This window comes from Daphnia pulex, chromosome 12 (genome assembly GCF_021134715.1).
Source record: "Daphnia pulex isolate KAP4 chromosome 12, ASM2113471v1".
NCBI lineage: Eukaryota > Metazoa > Arthropoda > Branchiopoda > Diplostraca > Daphniidae > Daphnia > Daphnia pulex.
In genome coordinates, this window is record NC_060028.1 from 2,972,762 (window position 1) to 2,998,943 (window position 26,182).

The 26,182-nt window shown below is 40.4% G+C and overlaps 2 long non-coding RNA genes and 37 other non-coding genes across 39 annotated transcripts; 28 read left to right on the forward strand and 11 right to left on the reverse strand.

Annotated features, from left to right (window-relative positions):
- Positions 1-5,433: 5,433 nt before the first annotated feature.
- Positions 5,434-5,506, forward strand: Trnav-cac. The gene has a single exon. It is a non-coding gene; the product is annotated as a tRNA-Val (tRNA).
- Positions 5,507-5,736: 230 nt separating this feature from the next.
- Positions 5,737-5,809, forward strand: Trnak-cuu. The gene has a single exon. It is a non-coding gene; the product is annotated as a tRNA-Lys (tRNA).
- A 97-nt stretch (positions 5,810-5,906) lies between these two features.
- Positions 5,907-5,979, forward strand: Trnav-aac. The gene has a single exon. It is a non-coding gene; the product is annotated as a tRNA-Val (tRNA).
- Positions 5,980-6,495: 516 nt separating this feature from the next.
- On the reverse strand, positions 6,496-6,569 carry Trnan-guu. The gene has a single exon. It is a non-coding gene; the product is annotated as a tRNA-Asn (tRNA).
- Positions 6,570-6,674: 105 nt separating this feature from the next.
- Positions 6,675-6,747, forward strand: Trnav-cac. The gene has a single exon. It is a non-coding gene; the product is annotated as a tRNA-Val (tRNA).
- Positions 6,748-6,977: 230 nt separating this feature from the next.
- Trnak-cuu lies at positions 6,978-7,050 on the forward strand. Its single transcript has one exon. It is a non-coding gene; the product is annotated as a tRNA-Lys (tRNA).
- A 97-nt stretch (positions 7,051-7,147) lies between these two features.
- Positions 7,148-7,220, forward strand: Trnav-aac. Its single transcript has one exon. It is a non-coding gene; the product is annotated as a tRNA-Val (tRNA).
- A 516-nt stretch (positions 7,221-7,736) lies between these two features.
- On the reverse strand, positions 7,737-7,810 carry Trnan-guu. Its single transcript has one exon. It is a non-coding gene; the product is annotated as a tRNA-Asn (tRNA).
- Positions 7,811-7,915: 105 nt separating this feature from the next.
- Positions 7,916-7,988, forward strand: Trnav-cac. Its single transcript has one exon. It is a non-coding gene; the product is annotated as a tRNA-Val (tRNA).
- A 230-nt stretch (positions 7,989-8,218) lies between these two features.
- On the forward strand, positions 8,219-8,291 carry Trnak-cuu. Its single transcript has one exon. It is a non-coding gene; the product is annotated as a tRNA-Lys (tRNA).
- Positions 8,292-8,388: 97 nt separating this feature from the next.
- On the forward strand, positions 8,389-8,461 carry Trnav-aac. The gene has a single exon. It is a non-coding gene; the product is annotated as a tRNA-Val (tRNA).
- Positions 8,462-8,977: 516 nt separating this feature from the next.
- On the reverse strand, positions 8,978-9,051 carry Trnan-guu. The gene has a single exon. It is a non-coding gene; the product is annotated as a tRNA-Asn (tRNA).
- Positions 9,052-9,156: 105 nt separating this feature from the next.
- Trnav-cac lies at positions 9,157-9,229 on the forward strand. Its single transcript has one exon. It is a non-coding gene; the product is annotated as a tRNA-Val (tRNA).
- A 229-nt stretch (positions 9,230-9,458) lies between these two features.
- Positions 9,459-9,531, forward strand: Trnak-cuu. Its single transcript has one exon. It is a non-coding gene; the product is annotated as a tRNA-Lys (tRNA).
- Positions 9,532-9,628: 97 nt separating this feature from the next.
- Positions 9,629-9,701, forward strand: Trnav-aac. Its single transcript has one exon. It is a non-coding gene; the product is annotated as a tRNA-Val (tRNA).
- A 225-nt stretch (positions 9,702-9,926) lies between these two features.
- Positions 9,927-9,998, forward strand: Trnaq-cug. The gene has a single exon. It is a non-coding gene; the product is annotated as a tRNA-Gln (tRNA).
- A 460-nt stretch (positions 9,999-10,458) lies between these two features.
- Positions 10,459-10,531, reverse strand: Trnam-cau. Its single transcript has one exon. It is a non-coding gene; the product is annotated as a tRNA-Met (tRNA).
- A 64-nt stretch (positions 10,532-10,595) lies between these two features.
- Positions 10,596-10,668, reverse strand: Trnar-acg. The gene has a single exon. It is a non-coding gene; the product is annotated as a tRNA-Arg (tRNA).
- Positions 10,669-12,558: 1,890 nt separating this feature from the next.
- Positions 12,559-12,640, forward strand: Trnas-gcu. The gene has a single exon. It is a non-coding gene; the product is annotated as a tRNA-Ser (tRNA).
- A 120-nt stretch (positions 12,641-12,760) lies between these two features.
- On the forward strand, positions 12,761-12,832 carry Trnaq-uug. The gene has a single exon. It is a non-coding gene; the product is annotated as a tRNA-Gln (tRNA).
- A 1,055-nt stretch (positions 12,833-13,887) lies between these two features.
- On the forward strand, positions 13,888-13,960 carry Trnak-uuu. The gene has a single exon. It is a non-coding gene; the product is annotated as a tRNA-Lys (tRNA).
- Positions 13,961-14,288: 328 nt separating this feature from the next.
- On the forward strand, positions 14,289-14,360 carry Trnaq-cug. Its single transcript has one exon. It is a non-coding gene; the product is annotated as a tRNA-Gln (tRNA).
- A 460-nt stretch (positions 14,361-14,820) lies between these two features.
- On the reverse strand, positions 14,821-14,893 carry Trnam-cau. The gene has a single exon. It is a non-coding gene; the product is annotated as a tRNA-Met (tRNA).
- A 64-nt stretch (positions 14,894-14,957) lies between these two features.
- Trnar-acg lies at positions 14,958-15,030 on the reverse strand. Its single transcript has one exon. It is a non-coding gene; the product is annotated as a tRNA-Arg (tRNA).
- Positions 15,031-16,920: 1,890 nt separating this feature from the next.
- Positions 16,921-17,002, forward strand: Trnas-gcu. The gene has a single exon. It is a non-coding gene; the product is annotated as a tRNA-Ser (tRNA).
- A 120-nt stretch (positions 17,003-17,122) lies between these two features.
- On the forward strand, positions 17,123-17,194 carry Trnaq-cug. Its single transcript has one exon. It is a non-coding gene; the product is annotated as a tRNA-Gln (tRNA).
- A 1,055-nt stretch (positions 17,195-18,249) lies between these two features.
- Positions 18,250-18,322, forward strand: Trnak-uuu. Its single transcript has one exon. It is a non-coding gene; the product is annotated as a tRNA-Lys (tRNA).
- Positions 18,323-18,448: 126 nt separating this feature from the next.
- Positions 18,449-18,530, forward strand: Trnas-gcu. The gene has a single exon. It is a non-coding gene; the product is annotated as a tRNA-Ser (tRNA).
- Positions 18,531-18,650: 120 nt separating this feature from the next.
- Positions 18,651-18,722, forward strand: Trnaq-cug. Its single transcript has one exon. It is a non-coding gene; the product is annotated as a tRNA-Gln (tRNA).
- Positions 18,723-19,182: 460 nt separating this feature from the next.
- On the reverse strand, positions 19,183-19,255 carry Trnam-cau. The gene has a single exon. It is a non-coding gene; the product is annotated as a tRNA-Met (tRNA).
- Positions 19,256-19,319: 64 nt separating this feature from the next.
- Positions 19,320-19,392, reverse strand: Trnar-acg. The gene has a single exon. It is a non-coding gene; the product is annotated as a tRNA-Arg (tRNA).
- Positions 19,393-19,889: 497 nt separating this feature from the next.
- On the forward strand, positions 19,890-19,971 carry Trnas-gcu. Its single transcript has one exon. It is a non-coding gene; the product is annotated as a tRNA-Ser (tRNA).
- A 120-nt stretch (positions 19,972-20,091) lies between these two features.
- Positions 20,092-20,163, forward strand: Trnaq-cug. The gene has a single exon. It is a non-coding gene; the product is annotated as a tRNA-Gln (tRNA).
- A 740-nt stretch (positions 20,164-20,903) lies between these two features.
- LOC124208851 lies at positions 20,904-22,030 on the forward strand. Its single transcript, XR_006880657.1, has 2 exons — positions 20,904-21,491; positions 21,566-22,030. It is a non-coding gene; the product is annotated as an uncharacterized LOC124208851 (long non-coding RNA).
- Positions 21,547-23,536, reverse strand: LOC124208850. Its single transcript, XR_006880656.1, has 5 exons — positions 22,912-23,536; positions 22,675-22,837; positions 22,534-22,576; positions 21,848-22,479; positions 21,547-21,773 (listed from the first exon to the last, which is right to left on the reverse strand). It is a non-coding gene; the product is annotated as an uncharacterized LOC124208850 (long non-coding RNA).
- A 675-nt stretch (positions 23,537-24,211) lies between these two features.
- Positions 24,212-24,293, forward strand: Trnas-gcu. The gene has a single exon. It is a non-coding gene; the product is annotated as a tRNA-Ser (tRNA).
- Positions 24,294-24,413: 120 nt separating this feature from the next.
- Positions 24,414-24,485, forward strand: Trnaq-cug. The gene has a single exon. It is a non-coding gene; the product is annotated as a tRNA-Gln (tRNA).
- A 460-nt stretch (positions 24,486-24,945) lies between these two features.
- Trnam-cau lies at positions 24,946-25,018 on the reverse strand. Its single transcript has one exon. It is a non-coding gene; the product is annotated as a tRNA-Met (tRNA).
- Positions 25,019-25,452: 434 nt separating this feature from the next.
- On the forward strand, positions 25,453-25,525 carry Trnak-uuu. Its single transcript has one exon. It is a non-coding gene; the product is annotated as a tRNA-Lys (tRNA).
- The last annotated feature ends 657 nt before the right edge of the window (positions 25,526-26,182 follow it).

A 26,182-nucleotide genomic window follows, 5' to 3' on the forward strand; every position in this document is an offset into this window, starting at 1 on the left:
TTTTGTATAAAGATAAGAAGAAATCTGTTGAGAATTTTGAGAGGGAATATTTATGGATTAGAAGGTGACATCTGGGGAGAATTTTTTGAATGAAGGAGGCTTGACCAGAGAGACTGTATTTCATTGATGGCTGGGGTGAGGTTTTGGCTGCGGGCGGTCCAGACGGTGATGATGTAGGATTGGATGAGTGCCAATATTTTCTCTTTATTGGGGCCATTTCCAATGTCTCCATTTATTGTTGATTTGAGTGGTTTTTGACATCCAAGTTTCGTTAGTTGAATTCGGAGCCATAAACTTATGTGAACTTTCTCAGAACATAGTAACATAAGATGGTCGTCAGTTTCTTGGCCGCCATTGCATAGAGGACATTGGTCATTTCTAGATAGTCTGAGGCTTGTGAGGCGCATTTTGGTAGGGAGCTGATTATGATTGAAATCCCAGACCAGTTCAGCGTTTCTTCCTTTCATTTTGGCCACCCAACGCCAGATGGAAGCCCAGTCGAGGTCCGGTTTCGCAACTTCGGTTCTCCCTGGTTGCCCAAGGTTAGCGATCAGGTGATTGTAGGTGGCGCGGTGATTGGATACGGTTGACGATGTGAAGATGCCAGCTTTAAGTAGATCGGTGATGGTTGAAAGTGCGGTGGTGAAGTATGGATGTGATGAATGGGTTGCATTAAATCTGGGCTGGATGATTTGTTGAAGGAGATTCTTGAGGTGTGGACCCAACCAATAAACGGCTGCAGCTCTCTCAATAGCCTCGGGATGGATTAAAGATTTAAAGATTTGACGGGTGAAAAGGGATTGGAAGAATTGAAAAAGTAAGGTGACTCCAAGTCCACCTTGGAGTCGGGGGCGGATCAAAACATTTAGGGGTGGGTGCTCTCTTCGTTGTGCCCAAAGAAATTTGTTGCATTTTTGTTGGAGGAGAAGGGCTTGGGTTTTGTTGCAAGGGAGTACATGAGCTATATGAACAAGTTGTGATAAGACATGTTGTTTGATGAATAGGACGCGACCATAAAAAGTGAAATGACGGTGTGTGTTTGTGATAAGAATATTTTGTATGATGTTGAACTGTCTTTGCCAATTGTCTCTTACTGTTGTTTTTATTTCAGAAGAAAAAGTAATTCCAAGAATTTTCAAGTTGTCTACTTGAGTTATCCAATCATGTGGCCAAGTACGTTTAGGATGAGTTTGATTGAAATTGCTTCTACGTGGGATCGAACTCCTAACCTCAGGAATCCCAGCCAACGCCGCTACCGTCTGCGCTACTACGGCCTGTGGACATTGATTTAAGGTCCAAGTGCCTAGACCAAGTAATTTTGTCTTCCCCTTGTTAATACGTGCATTTGTCCAGACACAAAATTCTAGAATAATCTCGCATGCACGACGTACATCTTTCATTGATGAGACAAAAACTACTAGATCATCTACATATGCACGAACTTTGATGCGTTTTCCGTAGTGTTCAATTCCGTCAATACCCCTAGACAAGGAAACTAAAAGCGGTTCAATATAGAGGGCAAACAGATGGACTGACAGAGGGCACCCCTGTCGCACGGATTGTGCATTGTCCACAGTACCGACTATGTCATTACCGTTCAATGGGCATAGTTCAGTTATACTGTACAGCGTTTTCAACCAATCAACAAAGAGGGGGGGATAGCCCATGGCTGTCATTACTTCCCACAGAACGTCTCGATTGACAAGGTCATATGCTTTCTCTAAATCGTACGCGATAATGGCGGCCGGTTTGAGAGAAGATACCTCTTTTGATTTACGACCTGTATTATCAATGACATCTCGGATTAAACACAAGCTGTCAAAGATATAGCGGCCGGGTACACCACCTTTTTGATGTGAGTCTAGAGAGTTTTGAAGAGATTTTCTCAGACGAAAAGCCAATACTGACGCGATTAACTTGTAATCGGTATTTAACAAAGAGATTGGTCGGTAATCGGTGATTTTACTCGGTGTTGGGATTTTTGGGACTAATCTTATAGCTGCCCTTCCCTGCGACGGCTGGAGTTTTCTTTTGTCGAGGACGCAATTCATCATTTCCAGAAAATGAACACCAATAACATCCCAAAATTTTATATAAAACTCAAAAGGAATGCCATCTGTACCCGGGGCCTTGTTCTTTTTAGTTGCCTTAAGGGCGTTGTTAATTTCATCTACTGTGAACGGATCTACAAGAAAGTTGTCACTCTCCGGGATCGAACCTAGTACTCCTCGATTCAACGCTTGAGCGTTTAACGACTGAGCTACCACTGATACACCCGAATCGTTTTTAGTGGGTTTTGTACGGGTAAGTGCACCTCTAATCCCTTCTAGAAATTTTCCAGCTAATTGGGTATTGGGGGAGGGCTGGTTCTGAAAAATTCTACTAAAGTGTTCAATTATTTCTTGGTTAATCTGCTCAGGTTGGGTAATTTTACAGTTATCATTAGTTTTGAGCTGAGTAATCAGAGACTTCTGGAAATTGCTCGTTGACTTGTTCATATGAAAGGTAGATGGCTCTTCTTCGGCTATACTTTGAACGCGTGAACGTATTGCAAATCCCCTCAATGCTTCTCGCTCCCAGGCTAGAAACTCACGTTTCAACTCCATGTAACGCGCATGATTGAAATTTACATTGTTCACGGTTTCTTTTAGTTGATGTTGGAGCAATTTCCTTTTGACTCTCTGATCACAGATTCTCTTTTTACAATAGTTCATTGATAATCGCCTGAGGCTAGGTTTGAAAATAATCTCCCACCAATGATCTACGTTTTCAATACGGGATGGGTGTTGAGACATTTCTTCAATAAAGACATGCACCAAGTTTATATATTCTTCTTCCTCAAGAATTGATGAGTTAAGTTTCCATAAATTCCTTGACTTGTTCCTCACTACACTAGGAGGGGTGGTGCTGTTTATATACCCTACGATTGGTCTGTGATCCCCGAGTGGTAAGTCGTGCAAATGGATATCAGAAAATTTTACGTGATGGTGGCAATAAATTCGGTCCAATCTAGCCTGGCTAGCCGCACAATTGTACGTCCAACAAGGTTCATTTTTCCGAATTTCTCTCCAGACATCTGTTAATGAAAGGGCTTTTACTAAATCTCGGAGGGGTTCTAGTAATGCTAGTCTAATTTTAGGTGGTGTTGTCTTGCTACTTTTACGGTCATCGATCTCGTCAACGGCATTAAAATCTCCCAATATAATTGCTGGTGCCTTATACTGGGCAACATAAGCCGGAATAGTTTGCCGGAGGAAAGAATCTCTATAACTTTTATTTTGGTCACCAGATGGGGCGTAAATACACACGAAAGCAAGACCCTTTACTTCCATGGCTATCAGCCTCCCCTCCGGTTCAAACAAAATGTTTTTGGCGCTCAGCCCGTGTCGTACTAGGATGGCTGTCCCATGTTGTCTAGGACCGAGATTTGTGTGCATCTGGTAATGTTTAGTAAATACGGTGCTAGAGTGAAATACTACTTCTTGCAAACATATAATATCAAGTTTATTATGTAAAAAGAAATTGAGTATTATTTGAAGTTTGTCAGGTGACGATATTCTGTTGATATTATATGTCGCGATGTTAGTCATGATTAATATTTAAATTTGGGTTTAGAGGGTTGGGTTTTGTTATCGTGGGCTTTTTTCCTTCTAACGGCCTCCATTGCTTTGAGAGTTTTATCTTCTATGGGGGTTGATGGAGTGCCGAGGGGGACGCCCAAGGACTCCTGAGTCTCACTCACATGACTAGCCTCCTGGCTATCAAGTGGCCGTTGTCCTGGCTGAATACTCCCACCAGAAAAAGAAATGTCTTCATCAGGATTTGAAATCGAAACCACCTCGGTTGCATCCATCTCTTCAACCACCTCGTTATCCATCTGATCTATCGTGGATGGAATAGATGGTACTCCAGGTGAGATTGGAGCGGGTGGAACATCGTTCCCCCCAGAGAGGGCGGGAAAAGAATTAATGTCCGCACCCGGTATCGAAACTGGAACCTCTCGAGTCGGAGACCCGAGTTCAACCAACTGAGCTACACCAGATTCAATTTCCTCAGCTACCTCGCCCGAGCCAGAGGAAGAGGCAGTACGACTCCTCTTTTTTGATTGTTTTTGTTGGTCACGGAATTCCCTCGTCTGTTTCATTTTCTTTTTCTTGACCAATTTGGACGCAACAGACGAACCTACACAGTTGGTGTCTTCAGCGTCAGCATCGGTGTCAGAAGAAGATTCAGTTCCATCGGGTTTCGAAATCGGATCCTCTGGAGCTCCATCAAGAACGACAACAGTCGACGTCGTTGGCCTCTGGGCTAACTCGGGGAATGTATCAGCGTCAACAGTTGGAGCAATTGGCATTTGCCCGCCACCAATCGGGCCTGTCTCCTGGGGCTTCCTAACAGTTGTCCTAACTGGGCCACGATTTGTTAGTAATACACTACTATAGCTACGTGTTCCAATGGGGCCTTTTGAAATGGTGCTGGGGTTGGTTAAACTACGGGGTTGCTTGGGGCAATTAGCTAAGACATGGGTGGGAGAATCACACATGCGGCATGTGTGCATTTGCCCTGCATAAGACACCATTATTGGTTCCTTGTAGCTTCCAAAGGTGATATAAGACGGAATGCTCTTGTGGATTTCCATATCCACGTTGACAATTCCAGTCTTTATCCCGTTCCACCTTGGGAGCGATCTATCCTGATACGTGTCCCAAAAAATCCGAGAAATCACTCCATACTCACGCAATCTCTTGTTTAGCAGGCTTAGGTCATCATCGAATTTGAAATGTTGAATTCTAACGCGTACAAGGTTAACTGACCTATCTCTCACTCTAATTTTGACCTCCTTGCCACTAATGACTACTGATTCTTTAGCACTAAATTTATTCAAAAATTCAATATGGTCATTGACGGTCTTGAACCCAATTCGGAAAACGCAAATAGCTCGTCCTGGTAGGCGAGAAACTGCATCAAAGATGCTATCAGATTCATTACTGTCGTGCTCGAAACATTCGTAGAACTCATGCCTGGTCACTTCAGTATTACCAAAAGAGATTTCGGCAGTACGTGGCCAGACGTCTGGGGATTCCGATCCCATTTTACCCACAATAACAGGGGCAAAAGGACGGGGAGAAAAATGCAAAAAGAGGGAACAAAACCAAAATGGCGCTCAACAAACAACAAGGGAAACAGGACACACAAGCAACAATACAACAAAAGAGAAACAAAAAAAAAACAAATAGTTTTTTGACTCACAGCAAGATGTCACACTTGGGAGCTCAGTTAGACACGTCTAGTCACAGCCGAACGCGCTAGCCAATTGCGCCACAGAGGCATGCTGATTGGTTAACGACACACTCGTCCAGTTCAACAGGCAAACCAAACATTACATTTTTTAGTGTGGCCAACACTAATAAAATATTGCAGAAACATTGTGGGGCTTCCATAGTGTAGAGGTTATCACGTCGGCTTCACACGCTGAAGGTCCTCAGTTCGATCCTGAGTGGAAGCATCAGTATAACGTTAGGAAATAATAATCGTAAGAGAAAAAGAAATGGAATGGAATTAATAACTTGTAATGTATCTTATCTAGATGACAACTAGACTAGAACAAGTAGACATCTGGAAACTACACACAGACAACCAACCAATCATAGTAATAGTTATCTCACGGTTCCTGGAAAGGAAAAAATGTAGTCAATAAGACTTGGTTCATTACATTGGAATAGAGCGCAATGGCAAGCCTGGCTAGCTCAGTCGGTAGAGCATGAGACTCTTAATCTCAGGGTCGGGGGTTCGAGCCCCCCGTTGGGCGTCACATATTTGCAAATAATTGCAGATGAAAGTTAGAAGTTGGGAGACGATCGTTAGTATTTTGTAATCATTTCAGAATAATTCTGTAGCGGATTGTAGTTTCCATAGTGTAGTGGTTATCACGTCGGCCTAACACGCTGAAGGTCCTCAGTTCAATCCTGGGTGGAAACAGGACAATGTATTTGTAGAAAGACTATCAAAGAAGCACATTTTGTTTTTTTGAAAAAGCCAAGCATTCATGTTTCTTGTTAAAAATGAAATCTACAATATGACAATGTGAAGATATTCGCAATGCTGTATCCGGAGGAAGTCAACAGAAAGGGGGAAATCAATGATGACTGTGGTTGTTGAAAAAGGTGCTATAACCCCGAAGAGACTTCTTCTGTAGCCAAACGTCAATGACTGTTGTTTTAGGGAAATGAAAAATGACTTGCGCTGGATGGGGAAGAATTCCATAAACACCGGAGGGGAATCTATATAGATTACACCAGAACCTGGAACAGTAGCTCCGGACAGAGGAAGAACATCATGAGCGTGCACCCTACGCTGCAAATGTTGAGTAGATTTAACAGTCATCAGTTAAAGAAGCCATATCGCGAGTGTGCGCTCTTCATTGGACGCTTTAGTTGGTTAATGGAGTCATGAGGCGAAGAAATTGAATTAAAACAACAGTATTCATTCACCATGCGCCCCTGGGTGGGATCGAACCACCAGCCTTCCGGTTAACAGCCGAACGCGCTAGCCAATTGCGCCACAGAGGCATGCTGATTGGTTAACGACACACTCGTCCAGTTCAACAGGCAAACCAAACATTACATTTTTTTAGTGTGGCCAACACTAATAAAATATTGCAGAAACATTGTGGGGCTTCCATAGTGTAGAGGTTATCACGTCGGCTTCACACGCTGAAGGTCCTCAGTTCGATCCTGAGTGGAAGCATCAGTATAACGTTAGGAAATAATAATCGTAAGAGAAAAAGAAATGGAATGGAATTAATAACTTGTAATGTATCTTATCTAGATGACAACTAGACTAGAACAAGTAGACATCTGGAAACTACACACAGACAACCAACCAATCATAGTAATAGTTATCTCACGGTTCCTGGAAAGGAAAAAATGTAGTCAATAAGACTTGGTTCATTACATTGGAATAGAGCGCAATGGCAAGCCTGGCTAGCTCAGTCGGTAGAGCATGAGACTCTTAATCTCAGGGTCGGGGGTTCGAGCCCCCCGTTGGGCGTCACATATTTGCAAATAATTGCAGATGAAAGTTAGAAGTTGGGAGACGATCGTTAGTATTTTGTAATCATTTCAGAATAATTCTGTAGCGGATTGTAGTTTCCATAGTGTAGTGGTTATCACGTCGGCCTAACACGCTGAAGGTCCTCAGTTCAATCCTGGGTGGAAACAGGACAATGTATTTGTAGAAAGACTATCAAAGAAGCACATTTTGTTTTTTTGAAAAAGCCAAGCATTCATGTTTCTTGTTAAAAATGAAATCTACAATATGACAATGTGAAGATATTCGCAATGCTGTATCCGGAGGAAGTCAACAGAAAGGGGGAAATCAATGATGACTGTGGTTGTTGAAAAAGGTGCTATAACCCCGAAGAGACTTCTTCTGTAGCCAAACGTCAATGACTGTTGTTTTAGGGAAATGAAAAATGACTTGCGCTGGATGGGGAAGAATTCCATAAACACCGGAGGGGAATCTATATAGATTACACCAGAACCTGGAACAGTAGCTCCGGACAGAGGAAGAACATCATGAGCGTGCACCCTACGCTGCAAATGTTGAGTAGATTTAACAGTCATCAGTTAAAGAAGCCATATCGCGAGTGTGCGCTCTTCATTGGACGCTTTAGTTGGTTAATGGAGTCATGAGGCGAAGAAATTGAATTAAAACAACAGTATTCATTCACCATGCGCCCCTGGGTGGGATCGAACCACCAGCCTTCCGGTTAACAGCCGAACGCGCTAGCCAATTGCGCCACAGAGGCATGCTGATTGGTTAACGACACACTCGTCCAGTTCAACAGGCAAACCAAACATTACATTTTTTTAGTGTGGCCAACACTAATAAAATATTGCAGAAACATTGTGGGGCTTCCATAGTGTAGAGGTTATCACGTCGGCTTCACACGCTGAAGGTCCTCAGTTCGATCCTGAGTGGAAGCATCAGTATAACGTTAGGAAATAATAATCGTAAGAGAAAAAGAAATGGAATGGAATTAATAACTTGTAATGTATCTTATCTAGATGACAACTAGACTAGAACAAGTAGACATCTGGAAACTACACACAGACAACCAACCAATCATAGTAATAGTTATCTCACGGTTCCTGGAAAGGAAAAAATGTAGTCAATAAGACTTGGTTCATTACATTGGAATAGAGCGCAATGGCAAGCCTGGCTAGCTCAGTCGGTAGAGCATGAGACTCTTAATCTCAGGGTCGGGGGTTCGAGCCCCCCGTTGGGCGTCACATATTTGCAAATAATTGCAGATGAAAGTTAGAAGTTGGGAGACGATCGTTAGTATTTTGTAATCATTTCAGAATAATTCTGTAGCGGATTGTAGTTTCCATAGTGTAGTGGTTATCACGTCGGCCTAACACGCTGAAGGTCCTCAGTTCAATCCTGGGTGGAAACAGGACAATGTATTTGTAGAAAGACTATCAAAGAAGCACATTTTGTTTTTTTGAAAAAGCCAAGCATTCATGTTTCTTGTTAAAAATGAAATCTACAATATGACAATGTGAAGATATTCGCAATGCTGTATCCGGAGGAAGTCAACAGAAAGGGGGAAATCAATGATGACTGTGGTTGTTGAAAAAGGTGCTATAACCCCGAAGAGACTTCTTCTGTAGCCAAACGTCAATGACTGTTGTTTTAGGGAAATGAAAAATGACTTGCGCTGGATGGGGAAGAATTCCATAAACACCGGAGGGGAATCTATATAGATTACACCAGAACCTGGAACAGTAGCTCCGGACAGAGGAAGAACATCATGAGCGTGCACCCTACGCTGCAAATGTTGAGTAGATTTAACAGTCATCAGTTAAAGAAGCCATATCGCGAGTGTGCGCTCTTCATTGGACGCTTTAGTTGGTTAATGGAGTCATGAGGCGAAGAAATTGAATTAAAACAACAGTATTCATTCACCATGCGCCCCTGGGTGGGATCGAACCACCAGCCTTCCGGTTAACAGCCGAACGCGCTAGCCAATTGCGCCACAGAGGCATGCTGATTGGTTAACGACACACTCGTCCAGTTCAACAGGCAAACCAAACATTACATTTTTTTAGTGTGGCCAACACTAATAAAATATTGCAGAAACATTGTGGGGCTTCCATAGTGTAGAGGTTATCACGTCGGCTTCACACGCTGAAGGTCCTCAGTTCGATCCTGAGTGGAAGCATCAGTATAACGTTAGGAAATAATAATCGTAAGAGAAAAAGAAATGGAATGGAATTAATAACTTGTAATGTATCTTATCTAGATGACAACTAGACTAGAACAATAGACATCTGGAAACTACACACAGACAACCAACCAATCATAGTAATAGTTATCTCACGGTTCCTGGAAAGGAAAAAATGTAGTCAATAAGACTTGGTTCATTACATTGGAATAGAGCGCAATGGCAAGCCTGGCTAGCTCAGTCGGTAGAGCATGAGACTCTTAATCTCAGGGTCGGGGGTTCGAGCCCCCCGTTGGGCGTCACATATTTGCAAATAATTGCAGATGAAAGTTAGAAGTTGGGAGACGATCGTTAGTATTTTGTAATCATTTCAGAATAATTCTGTAGCGGATTGTAGTTTCCATAGTGTAGTGGTTATCACGTCGGCCTAACACGCTGAAGGTCCTCAGTTCAATCCTGGGTGGAAACAGGACAATGTATTTGTAGAAAGACTATCAAAGAAGCACATTTTGTTTTTTTGAAAAAGCCAAGCATTCATGTTTCTTGTTAAAAATGAAATCTACAATATGACAATGTGAAGATATTCGCAATGCTGTATCCGGAGGAAGTCAACAGAAAGGGGGAAATCAATGATGACTGTGGTTGTTGAAAAAGGTGCTACTTAGTCTTCAAGCCACGGTAGGAAATTTATCAAGGTTCTATGGTGTAATGGTTAGCACTTCAGACTCTGACTCTGACAATCTGAGTTCAAATCTCAGTAGGACCTATTTTACTAGATAGCGAGATCGTTGCAAGAAAGGCCAGTCAAGACTTTTTCCCACAGTGCAACCCTCTCTTTTAGAGTTTATGCACTGCGTTGCTGATGGATTAGGATACTTGATTATGGTGAGTTATTGTACAACAGTACGTTATTACGCCAGGCTGTCGAAGGGTGCTATACATGTTCGTTGCAAATCGTTATTTCTTCAAGTCACCGCCATTGCCACTTCAAAGTATGTCTGTTTGCATCCATCCCCAAATACATCCGAGGGACACTATATCTTGCAAACGGCCTACAATTAGCAAACAACACTTTCGTAGTGGCGAGCACAACCCCATCGACGTAAAAACCATAATCGACGTAAACACCACAACCCTTTCTATCCTTTTCAAAACGAAGCAAAGTTTAGTATTTTGCTTTTTCTAAAGTTTGACTTGAATTTTTTCAAGAGGAAAAATGAAACAAATGCCCCGAGTGAGGTTCGAACTCACGACCTCGAGATTATGAGACTCGAGCGCTGCCTACTGCGCTATCGAGGCGGCCATCGTCCTTGAACGCTATAACAAAGTGGTGCCAACTGTCTTCCTTGAAACGCAAGTAAATCGAGCTTGCCAGGAGTCGAACCTGGAATCTCCTGATCCGTAGTCAGGCGCGTTATCCATTGCGCCACAAACCCATGTTATACGACGAACAATACTAATTGAAACAATTTAACTACTTGTTTTGAACAGAAAGTGATCAGGTTTGAATCATGTCTTTACTAGTGAAGTCATGTTTTAAGCCTTTAAACAAACCCCATGTTACACGACGAACAATACTAATTGTAAGAAACAACTACTTGTTTTGGACAGAAAGTGATCAGGTTTGAATCATGTCTTTACTAGTGAAGTCATGTTTTAAGCCTTTAACAAGAATGGAATTTATTATTACTGTTCATACGATATTCACTTAATTGTTGATAGGGAGGTAATACAGCCCGGTTAGCTCAGACGGTAGAGCGCGGGACTTTTAATCCTGAGGTCGATGGTTCAAGTCCCTCATCGGGCGTGAAACGTGGGATGTGTACAACATATGTGGTGGTGTTCAATACAGGATAATTATCCCTGAGGTATATTTATATACGAAGGTCCTTAACAATATAGGGTGTGGGGTATAGGGGGTAGGGTAGTAGTAGCTAGTAGTGAAATTCAGAGGGTTTAATGTCCATTTAGTGTTCCTTTATACGTTTCTTCCCTGAATGACCAATCGTCACCAAATTTTGTACATAATTCTGTCAAAATTTGATACATGGCGTAACGGGGTTTTCATTTGTTTTCATTACTGTTTTAAAAATTTAATTTGCGTACTTGTTACCTAGCTGGTTGCCGAATCCTAGGCAGTGAATTCGCTTTTTTTGCGTAACCTTCCAACTGTCAGTGCATGCTCAGCAGTGTAAACAAAAACAAAAAAAAAGTTTGGATCTTCCCTAGCAAGACAAGTTTTCTGCTACGGGAGTGGAGAGTATTTATTATTTGATTTTGTTTTTATGTTCGATTTCGATTTCGTCTTTATTCTTCTTTTTACTTTGTATTTTCCCATTATTACTTTTTTAAATCTTTTGTTTTATTATCACCTCTTTTTGTTTACTGTTTTTTGTCTTGATTTTAATAAATTTTTTGATCAAGTAAAATTTTCTATTCCTCCTTTTTTTAACAGTTAGTCATCAACCAAGAAGTTGAGGAACATTTAAAAATGTTTGATTATACTCATTTTGAAGCTCTGGGTCATCTCTCTCTTCTTCCCTTGTCCTCTTCACAGTCATCAAGATCTTCTGGTGGTCGTGAAGAGTTACCACCGATCTTCCACTTCCATTTACCTCCGAAAGCTTTTTAAGTGTAATTTTTCAAAAATTACAAATTTATTTTTCGAGATCGAGATTCGAACCCTAAACAACACGAGTGGCAGCCCGAGTTGATAACTATTAGACCAACACTGACATTTTTATATAAGGGAATGCTTGGCCCGGTTGGTGAGTACACCAAATAATGTAACAAAAGTCGAAGTAAAGCAATGGTAATATCGCTAGTGACGCTACCATCGGTATCGATTTCGGAACCGGTCGTAAAACACTTAGGTTATATGCCTTAATTATAAAGATTTTTTCAGCGGTGGTTTAATCTAACTGCTAAGAGCACATCCATTTCTTTGTAGTTAATATGTAACTAATAATTTTTCTAATTCCATGTTACTGTAGTAATAAATATTGCTATAACTTAATCTAAACATGAAGTGCGACGTGGGGTGGCGGGGCGAATCCTCCGCCATTCATAATTCGCACCACTCATAATATTACAGATTATTTTTCAATTAGTTATAAAGAATCAATTATGGAAGATAATAAAGGGAAACAGAATTTTCCAAACGTTATAGTATGTATTAATCTACTATAACCTTGATTTTCTGTCTCTTTAACGTTTAAAACAATTACCGAAGGACGTTACCGAAGGAATCTTGTTCTGTAATTAAATATTGCAGATAAACTGAGATAATCTGGATTTAGATGAAAAACGTTAAGGAACAATATGTTGACGAGGTGACCGAGCGGTTAAGGTGATGGACTGCTAATCCATTGTGCATTGCACGCATGGGTTCGAATCCCATCCTCGTCGAAAGGAGTAGTTAGGGATATTGGCAACTGTAACGCACTCCAATTGCTATGCAGTGATCAGAGGTTCATAGCATTTCAATGTAGAAACTTAGTCTTCAAGCCACGGTAGGAAATTTATCAAGGTTCTATGGTGTAATGGTTAGCACTTCAGACTTTGACTCTGACAATCTGAGTTCAAATCTCAGTAGGACCTATTTTACTAGATAGCGAGATCGTTGCAAGAAAGGCCAGTCAAGACTTTTTCCCACAGTGCAACCCTCCCTTTTAGAGTTTATGCACTGCGTTGCTGACGGATTAGGGTACTTGATTATGGTGAGTTATTGTGCAACAGTACGTTATTACGCCAGGCTGTCGGAGGGTGCTGTACAGTACCCACCAAACTATTAGGTACACCCCCCTATTTTCAGTGCATTCTTATGGCACTACGTGTCCTAGATAAAATGCAATAACTCTTGAACCGCTTGGGCTAGATTTTTTTCCCTTTGGCCCTGAGTAGATCTAATGATGATCTACATTTTTTCTACACATGAAGTTGTCGTAGGATTAACCCCCACGGCGCTACGGTATCGTTCAGTTTATTAGGTACACCCGTTTTCCCCCATATGCGCCGTGTTAAATACGGCGTTTTCAAAAATTTATAAAAAATACTAAAAGTAAAGCTAAAATTTTTTTCTTTGTGCCAAAAGAAGCACAATTCTTCACTCTATACGAATATAAAGAATGATTTACACTAAAATTAACTCAGAGAACCCTTCCCTATACCTCAAAGTTTTCCACTTCAAAATTTGTCGAAATTTCTAATGCCTATGGGGGCGACAGTGCAAGTGTGTAGTAAAAAGTAAAAATTTTGAAGTGGAAAACTTTAGGGTATAGGGAAGGGTTCTCTGAGTTGATTTTATTGTAAAACATTCTTTATTTATTGCGCTATCGAGGCGGCCATCGTCCTTGAACGCTTTAACAAAGTGGTACCAACTGTCTTCCTTGAAACGCAAGTAAATCGAGCTTGCCAGGAGTCGAACCTGGAATCTCCTGATCCGTGGTCAGGCGCGTTATCCATTGCGCCACAAAACCACGTTATACGACGAACAATACTAATTTTAAGAAACCACTACTTGTTTTGAACAGAAAGTGATCAGGTTTGAATCATGTCTTTACTAGTGAAGTCATGTTTTAAGCCTTTAACAAGAATTTAATTTATTATTACTGTTCATACGATCTTCACTGAATTGTTGATAGGTAGGTAATACAGCCCGGTTAGCTCAGACGGTAGAGCGTGGGACTTTTAATCCTGAGGTCGAGGGTTCAAGTCCCTCATCGGGCGTGAAACGTGGGATGTGTACTAGATATGTGGTGGTGTTCGATACGGGATAATTATTCTGTAATTCAATGGTGCAGATAAACTGAGATAATCTGGCTTTAGATGAAAAACAATAAGGAATAAAATGTCGACGAGGTGACCGAGCGGTAAAGGGGAAGGACTGCTAATCCATTGTGTATAGCACGCATGGGTTCGAATCCCATCCTCGTCGAAAGGAGTAGTTAGGGATATTGGCAACTGTAACGCACTCCAATTACTATGCAGTGTTCAGAGGTTCATAGCATTTCAATGTAGAAACTTAGTCTTCAAGCCACGGTAGGAAATTTATCAAGGTTCTATGGTGTAATGGTTAGCACTTCAGACTCTGACTCTGACAATCTGAGTTCAAATCTCAGTAGGACCTATTTTACTAGATAGCGAGATCGTTGCAAGAAAGGCCAGTCAAGACTTTTTCCCACAGTGCAACCCTCTCTTTTAGAGTTTATGCACTGCGTTGCTGATGGATTAGGATACTTGATTATGGTGAGTTATTGTACAACAGTACGTTATTACGCCAGGCTGTCGAAGGGTGCTATACATGTTCGTTGCAAATCGTTATTTCTTCAAGTCACCGCCATTGCCACTTCAAAGTATGTCTGTTTGCATCCATCCCCAAATACATCCGAGGGACACTATATCTTGCAAACGGCCTACAATTAGCAAACAACACTTTCGTAGTGGCGAGCACAACCCCATCGACGTAAAAACCATAATCGACGTAAACACCACAACCCTTTCTATCCTTTTCAAAACGAAGCAAAGTTTAGTATTTTGCTTTTTCTAAAGTTTGACTTGAATTTTTTCAAGAGGAAAAATGAAACAAATGCCCCGAGTGAGGTTCGAACTCACGACCTCGAGATTATGAGACTCGAGCGCTGCCTACTGCGCTATCGAGGCGGCCATCGTCCTTGAACGCTATAACAAAGTGGTGCCAACTGTCTTCCTTGAAACGCAAGTAAATCGAGCTTGCCAGGAGTCGAACCTGGAATCTCCTGATCCGTAGTCAGGCGCGTTATCCATTGCGCCACAAACCCATGTTATACGACGAACAATACTAATTGAAACAATTTAACTACTTGTTTTGAACAGAAAGTGATCAGGTTTGAATCATGTCTTTACTAGTGAAGTCATGTTTTAAGCCTTTAAACAAACCCCATGTTACACGACGAACAATACTAATTGTAAGAAACAACTACTTGTTTTGGACAGAAAGTGATCAGGTTTGAATCATGTCTTTACTAGTGAAGTCATGTTTTAAGCCTTTAACAAGAATGGAATTTATTATTACTGTTCATACGATATTCACTTAATTGTTGATAGGGAGGTAATACAGCCCGGTTAGCTCAGACGGTAGAGCGCGGGACTTTTAATCCTGAGGTCGATGGTTCAAGTCCCTCATCGGGCGTGAAACGTGGGATGTGTACAACATATGTGGTGGTGTTCAATACAGGATAATTATCCCTGAGGTATATTTATATACGAAGGTCCTTAACAATATAGGGTGTGGGGTATAGGGGGTAGGGTAGTAGTAGCTAGTAGTGAAATTCAGAGGGTTTAATGTCCATTTAGTGTTCCTTTATACGTTTCTTCCCTGAATGACCAATCGTCACCAAATTTTGTACATAATTCTGTCAAAATTTGATACATGGCGTAACGGGGTTTTCATTTGTTTTCATTACTGTTTTAAAAATTTAATTTGCGTACTTGTTACCTAGCTGGTTGCCGAATCCTAGGCAGTGAATTCGCTTTTTTTGCGTAACCTTCCAACTGTCAGTGCATGCTCAGCAGTGTAAACAAAAACAAAAAAAAAGTTTGGATCTTCCCTAGCAAGACAAGTTTTCTGCTACGGGAGTGGAGAGTATTTATTATTTGATTTTGTTTTTATGTTCGATTTCGATTTCGTCTTTATTCTTCTTTTTACTTTGTATTTTCCCATTATTACTTTTTTAAATCTTTTGTTTTATTATCACCTCTTTTTGTTTACTGTTTTTTGTCTTGATTTTAATAAATTTTTTGATCAAGTAAAATTTTCTATTCCTCCTTTTTTTAACAGTTAGTCATCAACCAAGAAGTTGAGGAACATTTAAAAATGTTTGATTATACTCATTTTGAAGCTCTGGGTCATCTCTCTCTTCTTCCCTTGTCCTCTTCACAGTCATCAAGATCTTCTGGTGGTCGTGAAGAGTTACCACCGATCTTCCACTTCCATTTACCTCCGAAAGCTTTTTAAGTGTAATTTTTCAAAAATTACAAATTTATTTTTCGAGATCGAGATTCGAACCCTAAACAACACGAGTGGCAGCCCGAGTTGATAACTATTAGACCAACACTGACATTTTTATATAAGGGAATGCTTGGCCCGGTTGGTGAGTACACCAAATAATGTAACAAAAGTCGAAGTAAAGCAATGGTAATATCGCTAGTGACGCTACCATCGGTATCGATTTCGGAACCGGTCGTAAAACACTTAGGTTATATGCCTTAATTATAAAGATTTTTTCAGCGGTGGTTTAATCTAACTGCTAAGAGCACATCCATTTCTTTGTAGTTAATATGTAACTAATAATTTTTCTAATTCCATGTTACTATAGTAATAAATATTGCTATAACTTAATCTAAACATGAAGTGCGACGTGGGGTGGCGGGGCGAATCCTCCGCCATTCATAATTCGCACCACTCATAATATTACAGATTATTTTTCAATTAGTTATAAAGAATCAATTATGGAAGATAATAAAGGGAAACAGAATTTTCCAAACGTTATAGTATGTATTAATCTACTATAACCTTGATTTTCTGTCTCTTTAACGTTTAAAACAATTACCGAAGGACGTTACCGAAGGAATCTTGTTCTGTAATTAAATATTGCAGATAAACTGAGATAATCTGGATTTAGATGAAAAACGTTAAGGAACAATATGTTGACGAGGTGACCGAGCGGTTAAGGTGATGGACTGCTAATCCATTGTGCATTGCACGCATGGGTTCGAATCCCATCCTCGTCGAAAGGAGTAGTTAGGGATATTGGCAACTGTAACGCACTCCAATTGCTATGCAGTGATCAGAGGTTCATAGCATTTCAATGTAGAAACTTAGTCTTCAAGCCACGGTAGGAAATTTATCAAGGTTCTATGGTGTAATGGTTAGCACTTCAGACTCTGACTCTGACAATCTGAGTTCAAATCTCAGTAGGACCTATTTTACTAGATAGCGAGATCGTTGCAAGAAAGGCCAGTCAAGACTTTTTCCCACAGTGCAACCCTCCCTTTTAGAGTTTATGCACTGCGTTGCTGACGGATTAGGGTACTTGATTATGGTGAGTTATTGTGCAACAGTACGTTATTACGCCAGGCTGTCGGAGGGTGCTGTACAGTACCCACCAAACTATTAGGTACACCCCCCTATTTTCAGTGCATTCTTATGGCACTACGTGTCCTAGATAAAATGCAATAACTCTTGAACCGCTTGGGCTAGATTTTTTTCCCTTTGGCCCTGAGTAGATCTAATGATGATCTACATTTTTTCTACACATGAAGTTGTCGTAGGATTAACCCCCACGGCGCTACGGTATCGTTCAGTTTATTAGGTACACCCGTTTTCCCCCATATGCGCCGTGTTAAATACGGCGTTTTCAAAAATTTATAAAAAATACTAAAAGTAAAGCTAAAATTTTTTTCTTTGTGCCAAAAGAAGCACAATTCTTCACTCTATACGAATATAAAGAATGATTTACACTAAAATTAACTCAGAGAACCCTTCCCTATACCTCAAAGTTTTCCACTTCAAAATTTGTCGAAATTTCTAATGCCTATGGGGGCGACAGTGCAAGTGTGTAGTAAAAAGTAAAAATTTTGAAGTGGAAAACTTTAGGGTATAGGGAAGGGTTCTCTGAGTTGATTTTATTGTAAAACATTCTTTATTTACTGCGCTATCGAGGCGGCCATCGTCCTTGAACGCTTTAACAAAGTGGTACCAACTGTCTTCCTTGAAACGCAAGTAAATCGAGCTTGCCAGGAGTCGAACCTGGAATCTCCTGATCCGTGGTCAGGCGCGTTATCCATTGCGCCACAAAACCACGTTATACGACGAACAATACTCATTTTAAGAAACCACTACTTGTTTTGAACAGAAAGTGATCAGGTTTGAATCATGTCTTTACTAGTGAAGTCATGTTTTAAGCCTTTAACAAGAATTTAATTTATTATTACTGTTCATACGATCTTCACTGAATTGTTGATAGGTAGGTAATACAGCCCGGTTAGCTCAGACGGTAGAGCGTGGGACTTTTAATCCTGAGGTCGAGGGTTCAAGTCCCTCATCGGGCGTGAAACGTGGGATGTGTACTAGATATGTGGTGGTGTTCGATACGGGATAATTATTCTGTAATTCAATGGTGCAGATAAACTGAGATAATCTGGCTTTAGATGAAAAACAATAAGGAATAAAATGTCGACGAGGTGACCGAGCGGTAAAGGGGAAGGACTGCTAATCCATTGTGCATAGCACGCATGGGTTCGAATCCCATCCTCGTCGAAAGGAGTAGTTAGGGATATTGGCAACTGTAACGCACTCCAATTACTATGCAGTGTTCAGAGGTTCATAGCATTTCAATGTAGAAACTTAGTCTTCAAGCCACGGTAGGAAATTTATCAAGGTTCTATGGTGTAATGGTTAGCACTTCAGACTCTGACTCTGACAATCTGAGTTCAAATCTCAGTAGGACCTATTTTACTAGATAGCGAGATCGTTGCAAGAAAGGCCAGTCAAGACTTTTTCCCACAGTGCAACCCTCTCTTTTAGAGTTTATGCACTGCGTTGCTGATGGATTAGGATACTTGATTATGGTGAGTTATTGTACAACAGTACGTTATTACGCCAGGCTGTCGAAGGGTGCTATACATGTTCGTTGCAAATCGTTATTTCTTCAAGTCACCGCCATTGCCACTTCAAAGTATGTCTGTTTGCATCCATCCCCAAATACATCCGAGGGACACTATATCTTGCAAACGGCCTACAATTAGCAAACAACACTTTCGTAGTGGCGAGCACAACCCCATCGACGTAAAAACCATAATCGACGTAAACACCACAACCCTTTCTATCCTTTTCAAAACGAAGCAAAGTTTAGTATTTTGCTTTTTCTAAAGTTTGACTTGAATTTTTTCAAGAGGTAAAATGAAACAAATGCCCCGAGTGAGGTTCGAACTCACGACCTCGAGAATATGAGACTCGAGCGCTGCCTACTGCGCTATCGAGGCGGCCATCGTCCTTGAACGCTATAACAAAGTGGTGCCAACTGTCTTCCTTGAAACGCAAGTAAATCGAGCTTGCCAGGAGTCGAACCTGGAATCTCCTGATCCGTAGTCAGGCGCGTTATCCATTGCGCCACAAACCCATGTTATACGACGAACAATACTAATTGAAACAATTTAACTACTTGTTTTGAACAGAAAGTGATCAGGTTTGAATCATGTCTTTACTAGTGAAGTCATGTTTTAAGCCTTTAAACAAACCCCATGTTACACGACGAACAATACTAATTGTAAGAAACAACTACTTGTTTTGGACAGAAAGTGATCAGGTTTGAATCATGTCTTTACTAGTGAAGTCATGTTTTAAGCCTTTAACAAGAATGGAATTTATTATTACTGTTCATACGATATTCACTTAATTGTTGATAGGGAGGTAATACAGCCCGGTTAGCTCAGACGGTAGAGCGCGGGACTTTTAATCCTGAGGTCGATGGTTCAAGTCCCTCATCGGGCGTGAAACGTGGGATGTGTACAACATATGTGGTGGTGTTCAATACAGGATAATTATTCTGTAATTAAATATTGCAGATAAACTGAGATAATCTGGATTTAGATGAAAAACGTTAAGGAACAATATGTTGACGAGGTGACCGAGCGGTTAAGGTGATGGACTGCTAATCCATTGTGCATTGCACGCATGGGTTCGAATCCCATCCTCGTCGAAAGGAGTAGTTAGGGATATTGGCAACTGTAACGCACTCCAATTGCTATGCAGTGATCAGAGGTTCATAGCATTTCAATGTAGAAACTTAGTCTTCAAGCCACGGTAGGAAATTTATCAAGGTTCTATGGTGTAATGGTTAGCACTTCAGACTCTGACTCTGACAATCTGAGTTCAAATCTCAGTAGGACCTATTTTACTAGATAGCGAGATCGTTGCAAGAAAGGCCAGTCAAGACTTTTTCCCACAGTGCAACCCTCTCTTTTAGAGTTTATGCACTGCGTTGCTGACGGATTAGGGTACTTGATTATGGTGAGTTATTGTGCAACAGTACGTTATTACGCCAGGCTGTCGGAGGGTGCTGTACAGTACCCACCAAACTATTAGGTACACCCCCCTATTTTCAGTGCATTCTTATGGCACTACGTGTCCTAGATAAAATGCAATAACTCTTGAACCGCTTGGGCTAGATTTTTTTCCCTTTGGCCCTGAGTAGATCTAATGATGATCTACATTTTTTCTACACATGAAGTTGTCGTAGGATTAACCCCCACGGCGCTACGGTATCGTTCAGTTTATTAGGTACACCCGTTTTCCCCCATATGCGCCGTGTTAAATACGGCGTTTTCAAAAATTTATAAAAAATACTAAAAGTAAAGCTAAAATTTTTTTCTTTGTGCCAAAAGAAGCACAATTCTTCACTCTATACGAATATAAAGAATGATTTACACTAAAATCAACTCAGAGAACCCTTCCCTATACCTCAAAGTTTTCCACTTCAAAATTTGTCGAAATTTCTAATGCCTATGGGGGCGACAGTGCAAGTGTGTAGTAAAAAGTAAAAATTTTGAAGTGGAAAACTTTAGGGTATAGGGAAGGGTTCTCTGAGTTGATTTTATTGTAAAACCACGATATATAATAGACAGGTAGAGCTACGGGCTTAAGCCAGCCGGCCCAAAAAACGTCCCAGTTTGCGAAGTTGCCAGATCGCGAAATCCTAATGTCTCGCTTCTCAGCGGAGGGCGATGCTCTGCAGGGCCTTATGGGACTGAAACGGTTTTTGTTGGATATCAAATCCACAAAAGGCGTGTTAACTTGTAGCCCCTCAAAAAAATGATCTTTCTGCCAATGCGGTTCTTTCAAGGCAGTAAGATGATTTTTCCGACATGTCACATTTACGTTATGATTTTTCAAAAAAATTACTTTGGGGGGAACCAATAGCGATTAGCCTGCCCTCACGTGACGTCTGTGTTACACGACTCGTTGAGTTGGGCAAGGTTGGGCAGTCGTGTGTGTTAAGAGCGTCTCAAAAGTTGGCTAAACAGCAGTTCGACCTTTTTTAGAGTTTATTTTGATGTACAATTAAGACTAGCAACGTGGCAGCCTTGAGTTTTAGCAGACTACGAAGTCTCGGCTGTGAGCTGTCAGAAACAGTGACAAAACAGTGTCGACTGTCGAGTCCAGATTTGTAATGCGATCAAATTCGGACTTTTCTCATATATTTTGGATTTGGTTTACATTGTAACTATTCAACATTTTTATAATAAGTTGAATAATGTCTTTTTTTAATCAGTTATCAATTGTTTATTTTTTAGACACCCAATATAATAGAAAATGACCAAAACTTGTTTTGTTTTGTCATTGTCATATTTGAATTGCTATTGCACACCCCAAACCAACCATAACATGTGGGTAAATAGGTTCTACCTTTTCAATGGCATGATTGGATTTAACAACTAGTATGTCATGTACTTTAGGGTGAAATTGAACCACTGGGGGAGAAATCATCTTTATGGAATATTGCTAAATAAGTTAGGTACAATAATAAAAATGATTATATCAGCAAATGATGCATCAAACATAAAATTAATTTTTACCATTGAAAGTGCCTCTTCAATTTCATCTCTAAGAATTTCTTTGCTTGTAGTTACAGTGTTTACTCGAATGATTGTGAAGTGTGAAGCAGTCTTTAAATGTTTCACTAACATTTCTTTTAAAATGGGTTTTTCATGTTCATTCTTCAATTCAGACATACACAATATAAATTCCATGCTAATTAACAGATTTATAAAAATTCCAGAAAATCAAAAATGTTCATTATTAACTAATTGGATTTCGAGAATGATAAACAATACTAAAATATGGTTAATAATTCATGTAACATGGATACCCATTTACTCATGTTGTGTTTGGGCTAAATGAATTTATACACCTACACATTTTTTTAACACACCCGGGAGATATAATATTATACGTGAATCTCAAGGGAGAAAAAGAAATCCTTGTTGCTTATGAACCCCTAGGATGTCCGACCTTCAGGCCCTAATGTTTGTCAGAACTATGACAAACGACAATGACAATATGAAATGACTTTCTTCTGGTACTGTGTCTTCGATAGTTGGAATTGTTAAATGTAGACCAAAACCAGCTTCAGCAGCATTTGGAATTCTTTGCTTTCTTTTTCGGGTATTACAAAGAACTTCTGGGTGGGTATCAATTTTCTCAAGAGCTGCAATCGAGAAAAAGTTAGACAAAAAAATTTTTGAACTTTAATTTTTATCACCTTTTGGTGTTTTAGGTAAGGCACCAGATTTAAGTCTCCACACCTTCAGTAGAACAGCTTGATTAGGTTTGATACATTTCTTAGTTGAAAACTTTATGATGTCTGTCTCGTGAAAATGGTTTGCACGAAAGAAAATATCACCTTTAATCTTTGGAGGTTTCTTCCTACTGACATCTAGCCACTTTTTTAATTGAATTTTATTAGAAGGGGCTTTAAAAAGAGAAATTTTTGTTTGGTCAGTTTTATAACCGGACTTGCAACCCAAACAAAACAACTTTTGGTCATTTCCAATTATATTGGGTGTCTAACAAACAAATAATTGATAACCGATTAAAAAAAGACATTATTCAACTTATTATAAAAATGTTGAATAGTTACAATGTAAACCAAGTCCAAAATATATGAGAAAAGTCCGAATTTGATCGCATTACAAATCTGGACTCGACAGTCGACACTGTTTTGTCACTGTTTCTGACAGCTCACAGCCGAGACTTCGTAGTCTGCTAAAACTCAAGGCTGCCACGTTGCTAGTCTTAATTGTACATCAAAATAAACTCTAAAAAAGGTCGAACTGCTGTTTAGCCAACTTTTGAGACGCTCTTAACACACACGACTGCCCAACCTTGCCCAACTCAACGAGTCGTGTAACACAGACGTCACGTGAGGGCAGGCTAATCGCTATTGGTTCCCCCCAAAGTAATTTTTTTGAAAAATCATAACGTAAATGTGACATGTCGGAAAAATCATCTTACTGCCTTGAAAGAACCGCATTGGCAGAAAGATCATTTTTTTGAGGGGCTACAAGTTAACACGCCTTTTGTGGATTTGATATCCAACAAAAACCGTTTCAGTCCCATAAGGCCCTGCAGAGCATCGCCCTCCGCTGAGAAGCGAGACATTAGGATTTCGCGATCTGGCAACTCCGCAAACTGGGACGCTTTTTGGGCCGTTTTTTAGCCGTATCTCCCCATTGCCGAAGCTCTACCTGTCTATTATATATCGTGGTAAAACATTCTTTATTTTCTGCGCTATCGAGGCGGCCATCGTCCTTGAACGCTTTAACAAAGTGGTACCAACTGTCTTCCTTGAAACGCAAGTAAATCGAGCTTGCCAGGAGTCGAACCTCGAACCTGGAATCTCCTGATCCGCAGTCAGGCGCGTTATCCATTGCGCCACAAAACCATGTTATACGACGAACAATACTAATTGTAAGAAACCACTACTTGTTTTGAACAGAAAGTGATCAGGTTTGAATCATGTCTTTACTAGTGAAGTCATGTTTTAAGCCTTTAAACAAACCCCGTGTTACACGACGAACAATACTAATTGTAAGAAACAACTACTTGTTTTGGACAGAAAGTGATCAGGTTTGAATCATGTCTTTACTAGTGAAGTCATGTTTTAAGCCTTTAACAAGAATGGAATTTATTATTTCTATTCATACGATATTCACTTAATTGTTGATAGGGAGGTATTACAGCCCGGTTAGCTCAGACGGTAGAGCGCGGGACTTTTAATCCTGAGGTCGAGGGTTCAAGTCCCTTATCGGGGGTGAAACGTGGGATGTGTACAAGATATGTGGTGGTGTTCGATACAGGATAATTATTCTGTAATTAAATATTGCAGATAAACTGAGATAATCTGGATTTAGATGAAAAACGTTAAGGAACAATATGTTGACGAGGTGACCGAGCGGTTAAGGTGATGGACTGCTAATCCATTGTGCATTACACGCATGGGTTGGAATCCCATCATCGTCGAAAGGAGTAGTTAGGGATATTGGCAACTGTAAAGCACTTCAATTGCTATGCAGTGATCTGAGGTTCATAGCATTTCAATGTAGAAACTTAGTCTTCAAGCCACGGTAGGAAATTTATCAAGGTTCTATGGTGTAATGGTTAGCACTTCAGACTCTGACTCTGACAATCTGAGTTCAAATCTCAGTAGGACCTATTTTACTAGATAGCGAGATCGTTGCAAGAAAGGCCAGTCAAGACTTTTTCCCACAGTGCAACCCTCTCTTTTAGAGTTTATGCACTGCGTTGCTGACGGATTAGGGTACTTGATTATGGTGAGTTATTGTACAACAGTACGTTATTACGCCAGGCTGTCGGAGGGTGCTGTACATGTTCGTTGCAAATCGTTATTTCTTCAAGTCACCGCCATTGCCACTTCAAAGTATGTCTGTTTGCATCCATCCCCAAATACATCCGAGGGACACTATATCTTGCAAACAGCCTACAATTAGCAAACAACACTTTCGTAGTGGCGAGCACAACCCCATCGACGTAAAAACCATAATCGACGTAATCACCACAACCCTTTCTATCCTTTTCAAAACGAAGCACAGTTTAGTATTTTGCTTTTTCTAAAGTTTGACTTGAATTTTTTCAAGAGGTAAAATTAAACAAATGCCCCGAATGAGGTTCGAACTCACGACCTCGAGATTATGAGACTCGCGCGCTGCCTACTGCGCTATCGAGGCGGCCATCGTCCTTGAACGCTATAACAAAGTGGTACCAACTGTCTTCCTTGAAACGCAAGTCAATCGAGCTTGCCAGGAGTCGAACCTGGAATCTCCTGATCCGTAGTCAGGCGCGTTATCCATTGCGCCACATACCTATGTTATACGACGAACAATACTAATTGAAAAAAACAACTACTTGTTTTGAACAGAAAGTGATCAGGTTTGAATCATGTCTTTACTAGTGAAGTCATGTTTTAAGCCTTTAAATAAACCCCATGTTACACGACCAACAATACTAATTGTAAGAAACAACTACTTGTTTTGGACAGAAAGTGATCAGGTTTGAATCATGTCTTTACTAGTGAAGTCATGTTTTAAGCCTTTAACAAGAATTGAATTTATTATTACTGTTCATACGATCTTCACTGAATTGTTGATAGGGAGGTAATACAGCCCGGTTAGCTCAGACGGTAGAGCGCGGGACTTTTAATCCTGAGGTCGAGGGTTCAAGTCCCTCATCGGGCGTGAAACGTGAGATGTGTACAAGATATGTGGTGGTGTTCGATACGGTATAATTATTCTGTAATTCAATGGTGCAGATAAACTGAGATAATCTGGCTTTAGATGAAAAACGTTAAGGAATAATATGTCGACGAGGTGACCGAGCGGTTAAGGTGATGGACTGCTATTCCATTGTGCATTGCACGCATGGGTTCGACCATAGTGTAGAGGTTATCACGTCGGCTTCACAGGCTGAATTTCAGTTCGATCCTGGTCACAAACCATGGGGAATCATGTCAGATCAATAACACTACAAATATATCTCGAACACTCAATGAACATCACTGGATTGTATTGCCTTCACGGTGACGATTGAAATTGGCTGCTTATATAGCGTTGCTTGCTAGATAACTTAAATCATTCTTACAACATTAACAAAAAAAGATGTCGCATAGGGCATGGAAGAACAACAAGCATTCAAACTTCTTATAACTTGTCTTATGAACGTGCCAATCCTACGTTATCCGAATCTCACGCGCGATTTTATTGTAGATACGGATGCTTCTAGATTTGGCGTAGGAGCTGTTTTAGTGCAACTACAGCCCCATAATGGAGAAGACAATAAAGAAGTAGTAATTGCGTACACATCAAAGCATCTAACTAAATCACAGGCTAATTGGA